General features: G+C 37.8%; 2 pseudogenes; both read left to right on the forward strand.

The window, feature by feature from the left end:
• Window positions 1-12,421: 12,421 nt before the first annotated feature.
• On the forward strand, window positions 12,422-13,342 carry LOC149162010 (cullin-1 pseudogene; annotated as a pseudogene).
• Window positions 13,343-14,064: 722 nt separating this feature from the next.
• Window positions 14,065-15,288, forward strand: LOC149162011 (cullin-1 pseudogene; annotated as a pseudogene).
• The last annotated feature ends 3,983 nt before the right edge of the window (window positions 15,289-19,271 follow it).

A 19,271-nucleotide genomic window follows, 5' to 3' on the forward strand; every position in this document is an offset into this window, starting at 1 on the left:
TATGTGCTCTTGTTTCAATAATATATTGTGATGATTGCATGCCTCTTGTAGTTTCCTTCTTTGTTATTTTGCAGGATCTCATTGTAGCTAGGCAAGCAAAAGAACAGGGAGCTAGGAGCAAGCGGCCAAAGAGAAGAGTTTGGATTCGACATTAAGCGCAAGGCAACGGTTAGTGCATTTCTCCATTCTCTTTTTCTTTCATAAAGAAGTAAACCTTAAGTAGTTTGTTTTACAGTTGTTGCTAAGGAACTATCACCCTTAGAGTGGGATAGGGTCATCCGAGTCGGATACTTTTCCCTACAACAAACTGGCGACTCCACTGGGGATCGTATCTATTTGATTGTTTGTGGTGTTTTGCTATTCATTTCCTAAACAAAGGGAGTACCGAATCGAAAAGCATTTGAATCTATCAAATGCGAAGTAGAGGGCAGCTACTCTAGCTCAGTTCTGAGCATGTTTATGATTTGAAGAGCTGATCCACAAGGACTCTTGTAAGCTCTTAGTGATAGCTTTTCATCCTCCTTGTCATCCCTTACTGTGTACTTGACTGATAGCTTCTGATTTGACCGAAAACCGTGAATTTTTGAGAAATCTGTGACCCGGAAACTGAGAAAACGTAAGTCTCGTTTTCCAAAGCAGGCTGTACACAGGCTACCTGCTTTGCAACGCAGGTAGCCCCTTCGGGACCTGCGCTGAATGTCAAACAGGCAGTGTACTACCTGCTTTGATCCAGTTTTGCCTAGTGCTACTGGGGTTTCCTCCTGTTTCTTGCCCTGTTTTCACCATTGTTTTGCAGCCAGTTACCAGTCCATGTACCTATTTGAAACCAACTTTACTTGCCATTATTCCACCTCAGTTATATAAAGAAACTGTACTTGTTCCTTTGTATTTCTTACATCATTTACAGTTTCCCATAACGAAAAGTGAACTAGTCTTGCTGTGGCCTCTTAGATCCAAACCTGTGTTAGGCATTTTTGCTGATCTTAAGAGTTAGTTTGTTCGCTGTCCATAGCTGATTGGTCTTTTGCTTTCGTCGTATGGTTTGATTTCATATATTTCTAGTGTCGAAACAAGTGAATCTTAAGGTGTCTTTTGATTTTAAACAAGCTTGTTTGTTTTCACTTGAAATTGATCTCAAAGTTATATAACAGCTTTCTTTTTGTAATACATCAACATTAAGAAAGAGAAAAGAAATACTTGCATTGTGCATTTTGCATCTGAAAATTTTGCATGTGATTTAGGAGAAAGTGCATTAGTTTGTGCTGTATGATCTGTGTGAAAAGATATGTCTTTCTTTTCCCTCAGTAGTTAAGATTTTCATCAGTCAAAAAGATTTGAAAAAAAAGCTTGCTTCTCATCTTAGGCTGCATTTAGGAATTTGTCATATACATCTCGTGGTGAACCTTGAAAGGCAAACTTTAAAAAGATCAACTTAAAATATACTGAATGAACCTAACAACGCTTTGAAACATAACGCAAACACATAGAGGTCTAAGCTAGAGACGTGTTCCGGCGTCGTTAAACGTAGTGACTGTCGATCTCGAAGAAGGTGGGTGATTCCTCCTGAGAGTCGGTGGCACTAATACGGACTTGTGCTCCCACGTACCGTCAAGTATATATTGGGAGACCCCTATAGGAACAAAGCCTTTATCCATAGGAAGCCGTGTCGGCCGCCCTACTGATCACGATGCAGTGAACACAGCATTCACGAAGATCGACCACCCGTACCGTAAAACGTATTCTGTGGTTTCGCGAAAAGTTTGGCACACCCTCTGCCTAGAACTCCAGAGTAGTTTCTTTTGGCCTTTTTCAAACTCTATAACTGAAAAAGTCCATCTGAGCATTTGTCACTTCGGGCTCGTTAAAACATCGAAGGAGACTACAGTCATCTTTAGCTTTTTCTCGACTCTTTAAAACTGAAAAAGCAAGTTGTGTCTAAAGCGTCGTTATAAAATTTATTTTAAGCGGAATAATCATCACCCTTCCCTCATTGATCTTCGAAGTTAGTCCACCACAAGTGGAAGTTCCTGTAGAATCGCTAAGAAATCTTTTGGATAGACTAGATATGTCTGAACAACCGTCGACATCTAGGACTGTGTCGTCCGACACAGCTGTAGCAGAGCCTCCTGCTGCTACTCCAACGATGTTCGCTGGTATACCATCTGTCACGGCAAATTGTCAACAACAAGCCGGAGTCCAATCAGGGACAACGACATGGTTAGTTCCTATTTCTTCATCCGGATTATCATCTGGTATTTCTTATGTTGAAACTCGCCAAATTGATCCATTTGGAGGTCAATCCGGGCAATCAATCCCCTTGAGTTCCGGATTGATACCATATGGGGGGCAGTATGCCCTTTCACTACCTCCTCCAGGAGGATGCCCATACGTGAGTTCACAACAAAGTTCAGGTCAAACTGGAATTACATCCAGCGGTTGGTTACCAATACTGCCTCAACAACCAGGAGTTGTATATTCGATGCAACCAGTACACCCTGTGTCGAATATTCCCACCATACCTGCTATAGTGAATGTGTCGCAAGTACAAGCTCCACTTGTTGTATGTCAACCCCAATCTCAGGTTGCAATACAACAACCACTTGTCTCAACGACTCAATCGCAATCTCAGGGTAGTGCCTCCTTATCTGGAGCGACTCAGGCTCAAACAACTACTGTGACTCCTCATCCTGGTCAATCATCCAGTATTGGTCAACAACCGCCATTCCAGCAATCATATCAAGGACCTGAGCAACAAGTCTTTGTAAGTAATGGGCAACCATACTATAATGGTTATGCCCATCAACCTTGTCAAAGTTGCCAGCATTATGCTGGTCTGCAAAGACCCATTGCTCAGGAAATCCCATCTTATCCTGGATATGCTTCGCCTAACCTGAATCAACAGTTGCCCTTTGTAGCAACTCTAGAATTACCAGATCTAAACCGGCTGACGAATGATCCAATTGCTTATGCCCCTTGGTGGCCAGCGATTCCACATAAACTTCCGTCAGATATTCCTAAATTTAATGGAAATCCGGGTGAAGACCCGTCGAATCATGTGATGACATTCCATCTATGGTGTTCATCGAACACCTTGAATGATGATTCGATAAGACTTCGCCTCTTTCAGAGGACGTTAACGGGTCCAGCGGCAAAATGGTACATTGAATTGCCTAGAGCTTCGTTCGACAACTTCAGTACCTTAGCCACAACCTTTTTAACCCATTTTCAATTGCCGATAAGGTATGAAACGGGAACAGAACTCCTTACCAACTTCAAACAGATGACTGCCACCCACATATCTGATCATATACATGAGTGGCGACGTCGTCGTAGGATGGTAAAAACATATGTTCCCGATCAGCTATTAGCTGAATGGTTTATAAAGTCATTACTTCCGGCCATAACGGAAGATGTGGCCAAGGGGGGAGTCGTAACAGAAGAGCAAGTTATAGCTCGTGCGCAATATCTAGACTTGGTTTATACTCAGTCTGGCACGCTCTACGACAAAATACCTGATGCCCCTAGACCGGAATTTTCAATTCCTCCTCATCCTAAATCAAACAATGACTCTCATGCCGATGAGGGCGTGATTGGCAAACACAAAATTTATAGTCAAAATGCAAATGAGGAACTTCTTGCCTCAGAAGTAAATGCCGCGTCGAACGACAAGGGCAAACAATTGAAGCAACCAGGGGGCAAGAAGAAAAAATCAGGGAGAAAAAGGAAACCCCCTACGGGGTGTCATATATGCGATGAGGATCATTGGACAAAATATTGTCCACATATAGCTGAAGTTAAGAAACTCTTCAAGAGTTCAAAAACCCCAGTAGTATTGACTGATCCGTTTCCTAATCCAGGTCAAAATCTGGTTGCTAATCAAAATGCTTCCGGATCCCAAGTGCTTATGTTGTCTACCTCAAAGCAACAGAATAATGCTTTGACAAGGAATAAAGATTACGAGAATCCAAAGCTGTCGAACAACAAGGTTAATGAACGACCTAGTAGTTCAACAACAACTTTGACTGAAGTTGTGCCACCCATCGTTCCTGAGCCAATGATAAAGTCGCCAAAGGGAGTAGTACACAAATCGACATTTAATCCTCGTGCCAAAGGAGCACAGAATTATAATATAGTAGAGGACCTGGCCCAATCGCCGTCCACTATGTCGACACTTGAGGTACCACAAAATTGCCCCTCCCAAGAGCAAGCTTTGTTATCAGCAATAGGTGGGATTGGTCCAGTGGATTCCAATCTTGTGGCCTTTGATCATAAAGGATATGACCCTCAGTTACCAGCTCAATTAGCTTTCCTTATTCAAGTGAAAGCCCTCAACAAAACTGTTCATCTAACAATTATTGATGAGGGGGCATCTACATGTCTTATGTCGATGAGTTGCTGGAAAGATTTAGGCTCACCACCCTTGTTGAAATCGTCGACGACGTTAAAAGCATTTGATGGACGATCATACACTCCATACGGGATTTTAAGTAACTTGCAAGTTGAACTGGGGGGAAAAACAGTAGGAATTGATGTTGAAGTAATTGATGGAAACCTCGATTACAACATCCTACTTGGAAGACCATGGATCTATGCCATGGCCGCAGTTGTGTCGACCTACTTCAGGAAGATTGCATTCCCCTTCCAAGGAGGAATTACAATCGTTGACCAACAAACTTTTCTCCACGATAGTTCACAAGTTACAGGAAGCATTCCAATGATCCATGGAAGGAATCATTTGCTCCAAAATATCGGAGTAGGTCTCCTAAAAGACCCTGCCTTAATGGGTACTTTCGCCCTACCGCCTCCAAGTAATCTGGCGGGAGTGGCCACGGTGGAAACCTACAAAATGAAATCTAATCCAATCTTCTGGTTGGATTCGGAAGATTCCTAGATATTTTGTCGGCTTCGAGGATAGTTCTTATCTTGTGTCAACCTCATTAAAAAATGAAACAAATCCCCGAGGTAAACCTTCATTCCAACCACCGAGTTGGATGCAATGAAGCTTGGGGGGCATGCACCTCGATTTGCATTATTATGCTGGGGGCATGCAAACTTATCTTCAAGCAGTTTTAGCACACAGTTCATGCTCGTTAAAAAATAAACGCAAGATCCGAGCAGTTTTAGCACATAGTTCATGCTCGTTAAAAAATAAACATAAGTTGTGAGCAATATTCCCCTAGAGTTCAAGCTCACCCAGAAAAAATGAACCGGTAAATAACCTTGGTAAATGTAACCTTTGACAGCCATATTAAAGCCCTTGGTCGTGTTCTTGCAGTCTCACCTCCATCCGTTCATTTGGCCAATCGTTCATCTCCATGTGTTTGTTTACCCATTTTGAGGAACAACTGCGAAGAGTGATTTCACTAAGCCATCCTTGTGACACTGCCGTGATTGGAATATTCCAACCTGTACCTGGAATCTGCTGCTGCCCTGTTCATCACTCGTTCCTCGAAAGACGAGTCGTCTTTAAGCTCTTTTCACTGACTCGTAAAATATGAAAATATTGCCGAGTTTTGGCCTTCCAGCTCGTTAAAGTGACCAGAAAGCTATCCCTCCTCTAGATTTTAATCTTTTTGGACCTGAGGGATTATTGCACAAAAAGATCGAGCGCTTGTTTTGTTCGGCTCGTTAAAGCAATCGAAAATTCATCCCTTCTGTATTGTTTTATACTTTTTCGGACTTAAGGGATTAGAAGACGAAAAAGGAATTTTGGAGTTAACTTTCCGTACCTTTTCAGACTCTCTAAAAATGAAAAGGACCGAGTTTTCCTTGTCGTTAGACTCGTTAAAATGATTAAATACCGACAAACTTGTCTTTAGACGAGAACGAGTTTCCCTATCGCTAGGCTCGTTAAAACATAGCGATGGGCTTGCCCGAAGGGCAGGTTATAGAACAAGCATATGTTATCCTCCTCAAGCTTGACAAAAATAAAGAGGTACTGGTCAGCAATGACTGGGGAAAAATTGGGAGAACCTCACAGCATTAATGGTAGCAAGTCGCTCTTGAACATGACACTTTGTCCTCCGTATCACATCGGGTTGGGTTGTTTCGTTCACCGGTCTCATAACCATGGTCCTCGCCACACCATCCACAATTGGGGTAATGCTACCGATCCATCACATCAGTGTCGTTATATGTTCAAGAGATGTGGTTCTGCAAAGAGTCAACCGTGTCCCATCCACTGCCATACATTATCCTTCATCCACTTCATGACCGCCACCCTGAATCATACATCACATTTTGTTTTCACCTCATCACAATCACTAGCTCCGTTCCGTGTCACTGATGTGGGATTCATTAAGGCCCTCCTTTGACGGATCGCTCCTTGTCGACATCAGCTCATTATCCAAGGAGTTGATCTAGGAACAACCCCTTCAGTACTTTGAAGCTTGCATGCCTCAATGGCAAGTTTCTCACTTCCGGCGACAGGTATACATCAATGACCTTCGACCAGAGGATTTTGCATGGTGGTCGACGCCAAGTCCTTTATTCCCACCATGTGAATTGTACTGCTGTACCTTGAGGGTCATCATCCTTATCGGTGATTCCTCTCGCGCTTGTTAACGGTTTACATCATTGGCCGGTAATCAAGCGATGTCTTTCCATGTTCGACTTCAAAAAATTCTCACATGGATCGACTTGTACATCGAGTGAAGATCGGAAGAGATTGAAGACCCCGGATCTAGTTTCATCCATCCGGGCTGCGATATATATTCAAGATATAAAGACATTTGATATGTACATCATTGCAGCAGATGATCATCCTTCTCAAAGGATGATAATTTCAGCAGAGAATTATCAGTCTACAATCAGATGATCGTCTGTTCTATGTACCAAAATGTATTTATAAAGCTGAGCATGGGAATGCCCGCCTCAGCTAGATCATGAAAATGTATGAAAAATAATGTATCGTATTGTATCTTATTACAGGACACTTCTCAGCAGATTGAATGAACTTCGGATCCTCTCAATAAAGCATTTCACCCGATAAACGACCTCATACTTTAGGGGGCATCTGTTATAGACAAATTTGTGCCTTACAGCAACAGACATGAATTGTCAATAATCCAAGGGATCCAAAGTTCCCTAAACATGATGTTCCTACCCCTAGAGGAACAAGGTCAACAAACCAACAGCTCTCAGATCAGTTCTCCACCAGAAAATACTCAAAAACAAGCAATCCTGAAATCAAAGCAGGTGCTCCACTAGGTTTCTGCACTGAAACTCAGTTGCTCCATGGTGTACCTGTGTTGCAAAGCAAGTGGAACAAAGGCCACCTGCGCTGAGCGAGATGGGACAAGTGGCACAATGAGTCATTGCTCTGGAATCTTCCAAAAATGACACTTGGATCAGGGATTTCGCCTTGTGATGAGTCAGAGGCTCTGTTTCTCCAAGTGGAAGCAAGGTTCTCCAAGTGGACTCAAGAACTGAAGATCAACTAAAGATTAACTGAAGAGAGAGAGGACACAAGGCAGCTACACATCAGTTGCAAGCTGACTCATCCTTTCTCAATTCATCTATATATTGAGCTCTCTCCTATGAGCTCAGGAGGCTGGAATTTTGTGCAAAGTAATGATATGCTGTTGGTTTCACTATTGAGCTATTGGGTGATTGTTTGAGAGAGGTGAAGAGGAGAAATTCTTTCTGCTGGGAGGTGTTGCTGGGTTGGAGCCTTCAATGGTTGTAATACTCTCAGAACCTTTACTTCTTCATTAATAAAAGCTATTGAGGTTCTTCTATGTGCTCTTGTTTCAATAATATATTGTGATGGTTGCATGTTTGGTTTACACTAATCCATGAACCAGTTATGATTGCATGCCTCTTGTAGTTTCCTTCTTTGTTATTTTGCAGGATCTCATTGTAGCTGGGCAAGCAAAAGAACAGGGAGCTAGGAGCAACCGGCCAAAGAGAAGAGTTTGGATTCGACATTAAGCGCAAGGCAACGGTTAGTGCATTTCTCCATTCTCTTTTGCTTTCATAAAGAAGTAAACCTTAAGTAGTTTGTTTTACAGTTGTTGCTAAGGAACTATCACCCTTAGAGTGGGATAGGGTCATCCGAGTCGGATACTTTTCCCTACAACAAAAATTCCTTCAACATTTAGTGTGCAACATTTTTATTTTGTGTATGCACTACTTCATTTATTTTATTTCAGTAAGTAGCTCTCTTGAAAATGGTTGAGGAATGCTATAAAACTTGACTTACAGGAATTTATTATTTTATTCTTAATAGGAAGAAGGATGGGTGGTTTGTTGTGCCTCCAAGGAACAATTTACTAAGTAGAAAAAAGCTAGTGATAGGGACATCTCTACAACTTCAGCTTGCTATGAAGTCGATCAGAATAGTTCATTACCTGAATTAGATTCACTGGATATGAAGCTCCCTCGGCAACTAGATCACCACCAATTTGGTTACCAATTGCAACAATTCTTAGGCTGCAAACAGGAGATGGACCCAACTCGAGCATAACCCATTTCTACAACTTCCTCAAATGGAGAGCCCAAAACTTCCATACAATATTGTCAATTCATCCTCCATCTCAGAATAGGCATGAATACTCCAAGACATGTTTATTGGAATCTTCAAATTGTGGAGCTAATCAATCGAGATGAATTTAATTTTCTACCATATTTAAATGTGATTCAAACTTCTGGATTTATATGTTAAAGAGTAAACTCTCTTGTAGGATGGAGAAATCTTGAACATTTTTCTCTTGCCTCATAATATGTCATGAAATCAAGTTCCAACTGAGGATCTTGCATATTCAAATTCAATGACATGAATGTATTTTCAACAAATATAAGTGTGCTGCCTTATTATTTTTAGGGTTTCTTTCCAAAATTGTTAACTTTTGAAAAAAAAAATCATTAAGATTTAAAATGACTTTGCTGTTAGCTTTAAAAAAGTAGATTTTTTATTTTATTTTTTATTTACCATAAAGAACAGATATTTAAGGTAATTAAAATCTCTATTTGGGAACTCTGAATGTTGAAACCACCTTAAAAGAACATTTAAAATCATTTTGTTTATTTTTTTAAAATAATTTTTCATATTGTCTCTAGAGAGACAATAGTTGGAATTATGGACATATAGTCTCTATAGAGACAATATGTTTTTAATCTGAGCTATTGTCCCTAAAGATATAAAAATGTAATTATCTCAAGAGACAAAAAAATGAAATTTTCTCTAAAGAGACAATAATTCTTGCGTGCCTTTATAGAGACAATAATAATATGTATTGTATATTGTCTTTATAGGGATAATTTTTCAAGAAAATAATTTGAGACAACTGCTTAAAGACAAAATTTAAGACAATATATAGATTTCATTTTGTGGCAAGTTAGACAATTGACTAGAAAATTGTCTTAAAACGTGGTACATGTAATGTGATGGCCTCGCAAGGAGAGATATTTGGAGTAATAGATAACGTTATTTCATCTCAGGAGTAAACTTTTAGGAGATTCTATCATATTAATCTGAATATAAGAGTATATGCACATGTTTTTCTTGGTTTTGAATTCCATGCGTAGGTGAGAGTCGATTTGGGAGAGACTAGCTAGGGAGAACTAAAAGGAAGAATGTCTCTTGAACGTGTGTCAGTGCATCCAGTCCCTTTGGTAAAACATATTGTAGTTCCATTTTTTTGTTTATGAGTTGAGTGTGTCATTCCTCCGAATCTTTGTATTTCTGCAAAGCTATTTTGAAATGCAAGATTTAATTCGAAACTGAAGTAGGAACTCCCACCTCATCGCAGAGTAATGCAAAACTTCATCCAATTAGTCCTTGCCCATTCGTTGAATGGGGGATATAGCTAGGGTAAAGAGTGGGATCAGCCTCAGAATGTTTTGAAATCCCAACCATCTTCAAGGACCGAAGGAATTCTAGGTGAATCCAATGGAAACATGCCTAGTCGAGAGTCGACTAATCGAGAGTCAACTAGTCGACCTCGTTATTTTATGATTGAAAATAAATGGTCTGTGAGCCCAAACCAAAGCCCAGTGGGACCCAGTTGAATTTTTTGGTCTTGTATAAGTTGGAATTGTTTTAAACAGGCATAGTTTAACCAACCCCCCTAACCACTCTTTGTTTGAGCAGAAAATTTGTGCAGTGGAACATTAAGGTTATATTTTTTTGTTTGGCATAAAGAAATAAAACAAAAGGTTCCCTGTATTTTGTTATTTTCATTTATTTTTGAAATGAGTCGCGACACACTTTTGTTGAGCCACATAACAATCAACAAAGAATGACCTTCCTCATGTCTTTAGGATTTGGTACAATTTGTGCTCAAAGGTATGATATTAAGGCTACTTAGATTAGAAGAATGACATCCAACCTGCATATCAAATCCATGAATATAAAGGTCTATCTTTTTCTAACATTTTTTTCAGTGGTGGAGGGTGGGGAAGGGTGAAATTGTATATCTATATGTTAAATGAAATGGATTTATAGCAATAGATTATATACCTTGAGATATGTCACAATACTTCTAGTTCTAAGATCTAGATCCCTTGTTCTTAGCCACAAGTTGATGTTGTTGAAGGAACATGGCCTATCATTATATCATGGTAAGGAAACAATTCAAGCTCTCACCTAGGCTCTAATTATGTCAATGTTGATGCCCAACATTCAACAATATGCAACAACAAACTCTAGCTTATTTTAGCATGAATATTTCCACAGTTGATAACTTGATGAGGTTGAATATTTCTGGTAAACTCTAGCTTAATTTTTTTTCTCCAAATCACTAGCATAAGGATGTTTCTATCTTATGATTCCCTATAGCTTGGTTCCTTCTTATTGAATGTTTGTGGATCTGGAAGATAGGCTTTATCACATGGGAACTAGGCAATTACAAGTCATGTATAAGTTTCATGCTATTATGAACTTTTGACAAGCCATTATGAACTTTTTCTCTAGTTCCATGCTTAATTATGAGCTTTTGGCAAGCCATTGTGATTTTTTTGTTCAATTATGTGATTTTATCCCCATAACATCTCATAGAAACCTTAGAAAGTGTACATTGCGAAATACAAGCATAACTCATACTTATGATGCATCAAATTAACCATTATGTTAAAAGGAGACACCATATCCCTGTGTATACCCATTATGTTAGTAGGAGGCATCACTCCTTTTCAGATGCCCCTTATTGCATAACAATAATTAATCATTGTTTTAATAGAAGTCTTATATCCCTTACAAATACCCCCATTTCAATAACCGTAAGGATCTTCGTGGTGGTGGAGTAAGCACATTGTTTTATGTTGATAGTCTCATTATTATATGAATAATCAACCATTATATTAGTAACAAAATGCAACAAGATACGTCACTCCAATGTCCATTATAATTTCACCCATTTTAATAACTATAGGCATCATGGTATATTATAGATAGAACAAGCACATAATCCCTTGTGAATCATAAGTGGTGGGAGGCCCATTTGTAAATGCCCATTAATAATGTGCCCCGAATAGAGTGCCCCAATCACTTGTGAATACCCCATTTACATAAGGATAAAGATCATGATATCTTGAAAGTGAAAACCCCACTCATTTACACAAAAGTCATGATATATTAAGTCCCATAATAATATAAAATTTTATTTTAAAAATAATTTGATAATTCCAAAAGAAAACACCATCAATAATCAATAATAAAGAAAAAAGAAAATAACACTATCATAGTTTAGTTTAGTTTACTTGTAAATATGTATTATTATTATTATTCAAATTGTGTAGTTATGTATTATTATTCTTATTCAAATTTTGAATTTATTATTATTGACAAATATTATGATAGGGTGAAACCTGGAAAGAAAATTAAATATCATGAACATTTACATGGGAAATAAAATTAAATATCATGAACATTTACATGTAGATTCATGATATTTTGAAAATTTTTAGAATTAATTTTGAAAATTTTTAGAATTAACTCGATAAACGGAAACCACTTTCTGCTGGTTTGACAGGTGAAGGTTTTCCCATTGGGAAAAAACCGAAACAAAAGAAATAGACATAAATATCATTGTAAGGAAAAAACCGAAACCAAAGAAATAGACATAAATATGATGAAAATGGGCTCATACCGAAGCCGCCGACTCAACCGTGGCGAGTGGTACATTACCATTATATCAAAAAATGCACACCACATTCACAAGTGGTGCCCACATAACTTACCCTTACAATCATATAAGTAAATACAAAGTTGCGATCACCAACAAACGGATTCTTGACCTTCTGATCGCGGGTGCAGTAAGCATACCGAAGCCCCGCCTACTCAACCGTGCCGAGTGTGGTTCCAATCATATAAGTAAATACAAAGTTGCGATCACTCGTTTATCACAAACGGATTCTTGAGCTTCACCTTCTCGGGTCGCCAAAGCTTCTGATCACCGAGTATTCGCTCCTCAAAATGACCATGACGACGAGCAGTGGAAGTGGAAGTGGAAGTGGAAGTATCATAAACCTGCAAGAAGGATGGGCTATTGTCAATAGGGCCAAGAAAGACAAATATATGGTTGATCTGGAAGAATGTTGGGCTTTTATTTACAAAGCTATCCTACAGCTGAGTAGCCGGTTGGAAGAAGATGTCAACTTTGAGGTGGCTGTGGACGAGAAAGTGGCTATTTACAGCACCGTCTACAATATGTGCAGTCACCATAACCAAATTTATGAGAGACAACTCTATAATAGATACGAGGATTGCATTAAAGAGTACGTCACCTTTATGGTTTTACCGAATTTGAGGGAACAGAATGATAATCAGGTGTTGTTGAGAGAACTTGTGAAACGCTGGAAAATTTTCAAGGCGATGCTCCGTTATATGCAGGTTGTTTTCTTCGAATATTTAGATCGCTACTTCACTGATAAGTATCGTCTTCCTTCAGTCAGAGAAGTTGGAATCATGTACTTCCGAGACCTGGTTTTGGGGAAAATGGGAAATAATGTGAAGAAAGCAGTGATTGTTGTTATTGACGAAGAGCAAGAAGGAGAGCCAGTTAGAAATGAGACTCTTTTGAAGGATGTTGTGGCCATTTTTCTGGAGGTTCACATGGATTTCTATACAAATGTTTTTGAAGTGGCCATGTTGGAACATACTGGAGATATCTATTCTCGGAAGGCTGCTTCATGGATTTTAGAAAATTCCTATACGGACTATATGTCAAGGGTAGATGAATATGTGATACGCCAGAAGGAAAAAGTTGCCAGATATTTGCCAGAGTTGCTAGATATTTGCGAGCAAAAGCTATTTCACAAACTGAAAAATGCACTGTTTTCCCATTACATTACACATTTTGTTGAGGATGAAAATTCAGGATGCCTTTGCCAGAGTTGCTAGATATTTGCGAGCAAAAGCTATTTCACAAACTGAAAAATGCACTGTTTTCCCATTACATTACACATTTTGTTGAGGATGAAAATTCAGGATGCCTTGCGTTGCTCAGGGAACATAGATATAACGATATTTTTTTTTTATTTTTTTTAACCACATGGTGAATCGGTAACTATCAAGTTTGATCCACGGGAGATCCAGGATCAAACCTCATTGCTGCCACTATAACACCAAGAGCATAACCAACCACCTGCAAGTCGGGTATACTAAGATCCTATGGTTTTAGCAAGAGCACACCCACGGTAGGGGGGTCCGCCCCTCTAGCCGCCACCACAGCAGGTCACTGTACTCTGATGATGAGGGGTTTATTTGATAAAGTACCTAATGTGGAGGGTAGGATCCCCAGGGTGGAAATTTCGGATTCTATAGAGGTGCGGTGATTCTTCCAACACCCCCATCAAATGCAACTCGGGGGAATCGAACCTTGGTCCAAGCTCTGATACCATGTGGAGGTTTGCCGTTACACCAAAACCAGCAGGTTTTGGTAAACATTACAAGCCAGTAACTAGGATGGTGGAAATTATGGATTCTATAGAAGTGCCCTGATTTTTCCAACACCCAATGGCTGGGAATCAATTGCAAATATTTTTAAGCAGCATGTTATTAGTGAAGTAACACCACCTGTTAAACAATTTGAAGATGCTCTAATGCAGAATAATGCAGGGAGAATGGATAAAAGCTTATTGTTGCAGGATGTGTCTGCATTTGTGAGGACGGTCATAGAATTACGTGACCAATATATGAAATATGCAGAACAGAACACTGCTTTTTCCAGGGCTTTAAAAGAAGTATTTGAGGTGATCTGTAATAAAGGAATTGCAGGAAGTACCAGTGCAGAATGGCTGGCTACACTTTGTGATACTGTACTTGAAGAGGATAGCAGTAATGAAAAGTTGAGAGGGGACGATATAATTGAAAATGTGGTGGAATTTGTAGAGTATATCTGGGATAAAGATCTGTTTGTTGAATCCTACAAGGAAAAACTAACTCGTAGAATTCTGCTCGGCAAAAGTGCAAATATTGATCATGAGCAGAGCATATTGTCAAAGCTGAAGCAGAAATGTGGTGGTCAATTAACGTCACAGATTGCTGGCATGCTAACGGATTGGACAGGATCGCAGGAGAGACAAAGTAATTTCGAAACATATCTTAAAAATAATAGAAATATACATCTTGGAATAGAGTTTACAGCTGCAGTGCTGACAACTAAATTTTGGCCAACATACAAGTGCCCTCACATTAATTTACCTCCAGAGATGGTTAGATGTGTTGAAGCATTTACAGACTATTATTCCGCAGAAGCCCAACATCAAAAACTTAAATGGATATATTCCTTGGGATCCTGTACTATAATTGGTAAGTTTGATAGAAGATCAATAAAACTGATAGCAACAACTTGCCAAACAGCAATATTATTGTTGTTCAATGCCTCTGAAAGGTTGAGTTATTCCAACATCAAAAAGCAGTTGAATTTGGCAGAGGAAGAAATTGATGGACTTCTATATTCACTGGCCTGTGACAAGTATAAAATTCTTCTCAAGATTCCAGATACAACCACGGTAACTGCATCAGATGACTTCAAAATCAATTTTAATTTTACAGATAAAAAAGGGAAGATAAAACTTCCAATGCCACTGCTGAGCGAGAAGAAAAAATCATCGGAGGATATTCATAAGGACAGACGTTTTCTTATTGATGCATCGATAGTACGCATTATGAAGGCAAAAAGGGCTTTACAATACAAAATACTTGTGAGTGAATGTGCTCAGGAACTTGAAGGGCTATTCAAGGTAGATTTCACGCAAATTAAAAGGCGGATTGAAGATTTGATTGAGAGGGAGTTCTTGGAACGAGACACAAAAGAAGTTAATTTGTTGAGATATATACCATGAAGCCTATGAAGGTAGCAGGGGAAAGGTTGGAACGAGACACAAAAGAAGTTAATTTGTTGAGATATATACCATGAAGCCTATGAAGGTAGCAGGGGAAAGGATGGTAGATTAAAATGTGAGATTGATACAAGAGAGTTATAAAATAACAAATAATTCATGTTTTTAGGTTGATAATGTATTTTCAGTTTTATCTTACATATTTATATTTCAAGCTAGTCAATAGTTATATCACCTTATATTAAATTTAATAGATTTATAGAAATGGGTGATATGCCTTGAAATACGTCACAATACTCCTAGCTCTAAGAGCTAGATCTCTTATCCCTAGCCATAAAATCATGTTGTGTAATAAGCATGACATAACATTGTATCATGAGAAAGAAACAATTCTAGTTGTCACTTGAACTTTAATTACATTAATATTGATGTCCAACATTCAACCATATGTAGCAAACTCTAAGCCAAATATTTTTTTCTCCAATCTACTAGCAAAAGGATGTTTCTTTGTGATTCCCTATCCCTGGGCTCCTTATTGAAGGTTTGAGGATTTGGAAGATAAGATTAATGCAATGTGAACTGAGAAAATATAATTCATGTATAAATATCAAGCCATTATGAACTTTTACAAACCCACTATGAAATTTTGCTCAACTTCCATGATTACTTATTAGCTTTTGGCAACCAATTATGAGATTTTTTCTGAATTGTGTAATTTAATCGTCATAACATCACCTATAACATCATTTAATTGTGTAATTTGTTCATTTGAATTTGTTTCATTTCCGTCTTTCACTTACATCAAAGTGAGTCAAACTAGGAAGAGGAAGGTGTCTACTACACATACAGTTCCAACCCTCTTAAGTTTTTACAAATTTCAAGATGATAATTTAAGTTGGTAGTCGTGTGAGTTTCAATGCTCTTGTTAGAATATTTGGGCTCGTCAATTATATTTGCTATAGTAATATTTCCTGTAGCAGATTTAGTGATCTTAGATGTCATAGCTCTTTTTCCATTTCTTGCCCTACTTCTAGAGTACTTTTGACACAAGTCAGCAATCTCCTCAAAAGGTAAATTAGAAATGTCCCCTTTACCCATGAGATTGAGGTCATCTAGATACTCATCCCGGATGCCTTTAAGAAAGATTGTTCGAATAAGATCAACAAACATGGTTCTATGTTTTGATTTTTGTAGATTATATGAGAATCTTTCCAAGTATTCCTCTAAGGTCTCGTCTTCTTGTTGATTCATTCTAAAGATGTCATCTTTAGAATCTTTTGATCGACAATAAGGTTGATACTTCTTCAAAAAGATCTTTCTCATGTCATCCCAATCAGTGACTAAATGTTCACCTAATCCCATGAACCACCTAAGTGTTGTTGCTTTTAAGGTAGTAGGAAAAAGTTTAAGTCTATGTGCATCATCGATATATCCATAGGTTCGGCATACTATCTCAAATTTGAACGAAAACGAGTTCGGGTCTTCGGATTCCATACCATAAAAGTTTGGTAATACAGATGGCGGTATATTTTTCATTTTAATTTCCTCATCCATATACTCTCCTCTATCTTGAATTAGAAATTTAAATGTGGATTCCTCTGTTTCTGGTGGATTTGGATTTCCTCCAAATAGATTATCATTTCCTTGTTTTTCTTCATTCTCCCTTTTTCTTCTCCTTTCTTCCATTTGTCTCTCATACTCTCTTAGTTGTTCAGGAGTAGGTCCTCTGGATCCTTCGTCTTCAGCCATTGTAATTTGTGATTTTTCTAAGGTTTCTATCTCTTCTTCTTGTTTTAGTTCTTGAGGGAAAATTTATTCATAGATAGGCTGTTGGATTTTTGTACTACTCTCTTTTAATTTCCCTATTGTAGAAATATCAGGTATATATCTTTTCTTTGCCTTATGAGCTAGTAGGATTTGGCTTTCAATGAGAGTAAGTCTTTGGCCTGATTTTTGTTTTTCCTTAAGTTTTTCCATAGTAACTTTTCCAGTTGGTGTTGTGTACTCAATCCTTTCTAATGGTTCTACTCCTAATGGTGGGTTAGTTGCTGGTTGGGGGGCATTTGTGAATCTTCCTTTCTCATCCCTAAATCTAGACATAAATAAACATGATTAAAATTAAAATTTAAATCTATGTTTAAATTTAAAATTAAAATTAAAATTTAATCTTTCTAGTTGCACCTCCCCGACAACGACACCAAAATGTTTGATCTTTACTTACTAAGGTAAGTTAAGCTCTTAATTATTTTATCAACCCGGGAAAGTACACTTAGAGGCACTCATCTAATGTATATAGATCTAGAAGGATTTGAGGTTCTAATGATGGCATAGTGAAATGAAATTAACAACGCTCTCTTACAAGAGGTCCTTCCTTGTCTTTTCAATCACTTAAGCATCAATCTAGATGAAAACAAATCTAATAAAATTCTGATTGCCTAGGTAACAAAACAAAGCATTAATGACTAGTTAAAAATCCTATCATTCCCTTACAAGAATCTTGCTTAATAGAATCCTTTCCTAATCATAACAATCCAAAGCAATTTCAATAACTAACTAAATCAAACAGTGAATAAGATAAGTAATATTGCAAACCAATAACAGTTGAATCTTTTTACAAGAATCACTTATCAAACTGCAAATTGAATTTAACAATTACAAATCTGAATCACTTGGAAATCAAACCATGAACTATCTTTAAAGTCAAAGCCAATAAGAAAATATGGAAATTGTATAACAACAAGCATATATATCAATTTTCATGATCAGAATTGGTTGAATCCTTTTACAAGGTTCTTTTCACAACGAATGCAAATCCTTTTCAATTGATAACTCCAATACATAACTTTTAACTACAACACATAAAATATCTTCTAACTTTCAAATCTAAATATGCAACTAGTAAAGAAATTTGAAAACAGAGTGTACCAGCGTAGTGATGAGGGTCCTTCAACACTTCACAAGCACACTGAAAAATGATTTAGAAGAGTATGACTACTGGATTTGGAAGCATAAACTCGATAGTGAAGTCTGTATTAAATCTGGAGATTAAAAATGCACAAAGTGTACTTTCATATGTTTAAAATCTAGCTTCCCCCATAGTCTTCTCCCATAGGTTATTTATCATGAATCCTATAACAAAAGAATCTATTCCTCCTCCATATTATCCTAACAGAATTATATTAATTACATCCAAGAAAATAGAAATTGAATCAGTTCCTTCATTTATGCAAAAATTCTCAAAATAGAAATTATTTTCTTCACAAAATCTGGAGATTTTGTTGAAGTGGCTAGGTTTGACCAGTATTGACTGGACACCTATTTTCTTAAAAACTGAAAGTGGATAGGTAATCCACCATCCGTGTACATTTTACTTCATGCCCACAATCTTCAAATTCGCCCACCTGCTATGCAACATGTCAAACAATGGGGCATTTACAGGAAGTCACGACTTGTAATTTTTTGAAAAATGTCATTTTTAACACAATAATTTCAAAAATTAATTTCAAGCTAAAAATAATGATAATGACATCAGATCATTTAGTTTCTAAGGATTATAACTAGAATATAAAGGTTAAATGGTCAAAAATGATAAGCAAAAGAGGATTTTAAGTGGAATGGACAATCATAATTTGATACCAACAATGTTATTTGGAAGTGGACAAATATTTTCCTTCAAGGACCTCTTTCAACCAAGTTGGTCCTTCTATGTTGAGTCTCCAAAGGAAATTTTCTCCCAGGGATATGTTTAAAGTCTGATTCCAAGCTCCCCTCTTTTGTAGTGAGATATAACCTTTTTCCATCTAAGGAGGTGGAAGTTTTTAGTTTCTGACTTTCTCCCTTGCCATAGGAATTTCCTTAGGAGGATTCCAATTTGTTTTAGAATTCCAACTAGTGCTTGGAGGATCGCATATTGGTAAAGGGGAATAGATGATAATATAGATGTTATTAGGATGGTGCGTCCCGTGAGATTTAATCATTGTGTCCCC

Source organism: Pinus tabuliformis, chromosome 5_2, assembly GCF_031772625.1.
Source record: "Pinus tabuliformis cultivar Carrire ecotype Pingquan chromosome 5_2, CPIR1, whole genome shotgun sequence".
Lineage (NCBI taxonomy): Eukaryota > Viridiplantae > Streptophyta > Pinopsida > Pinales > Pinaceae > Pinus > Pinus tabuliformis.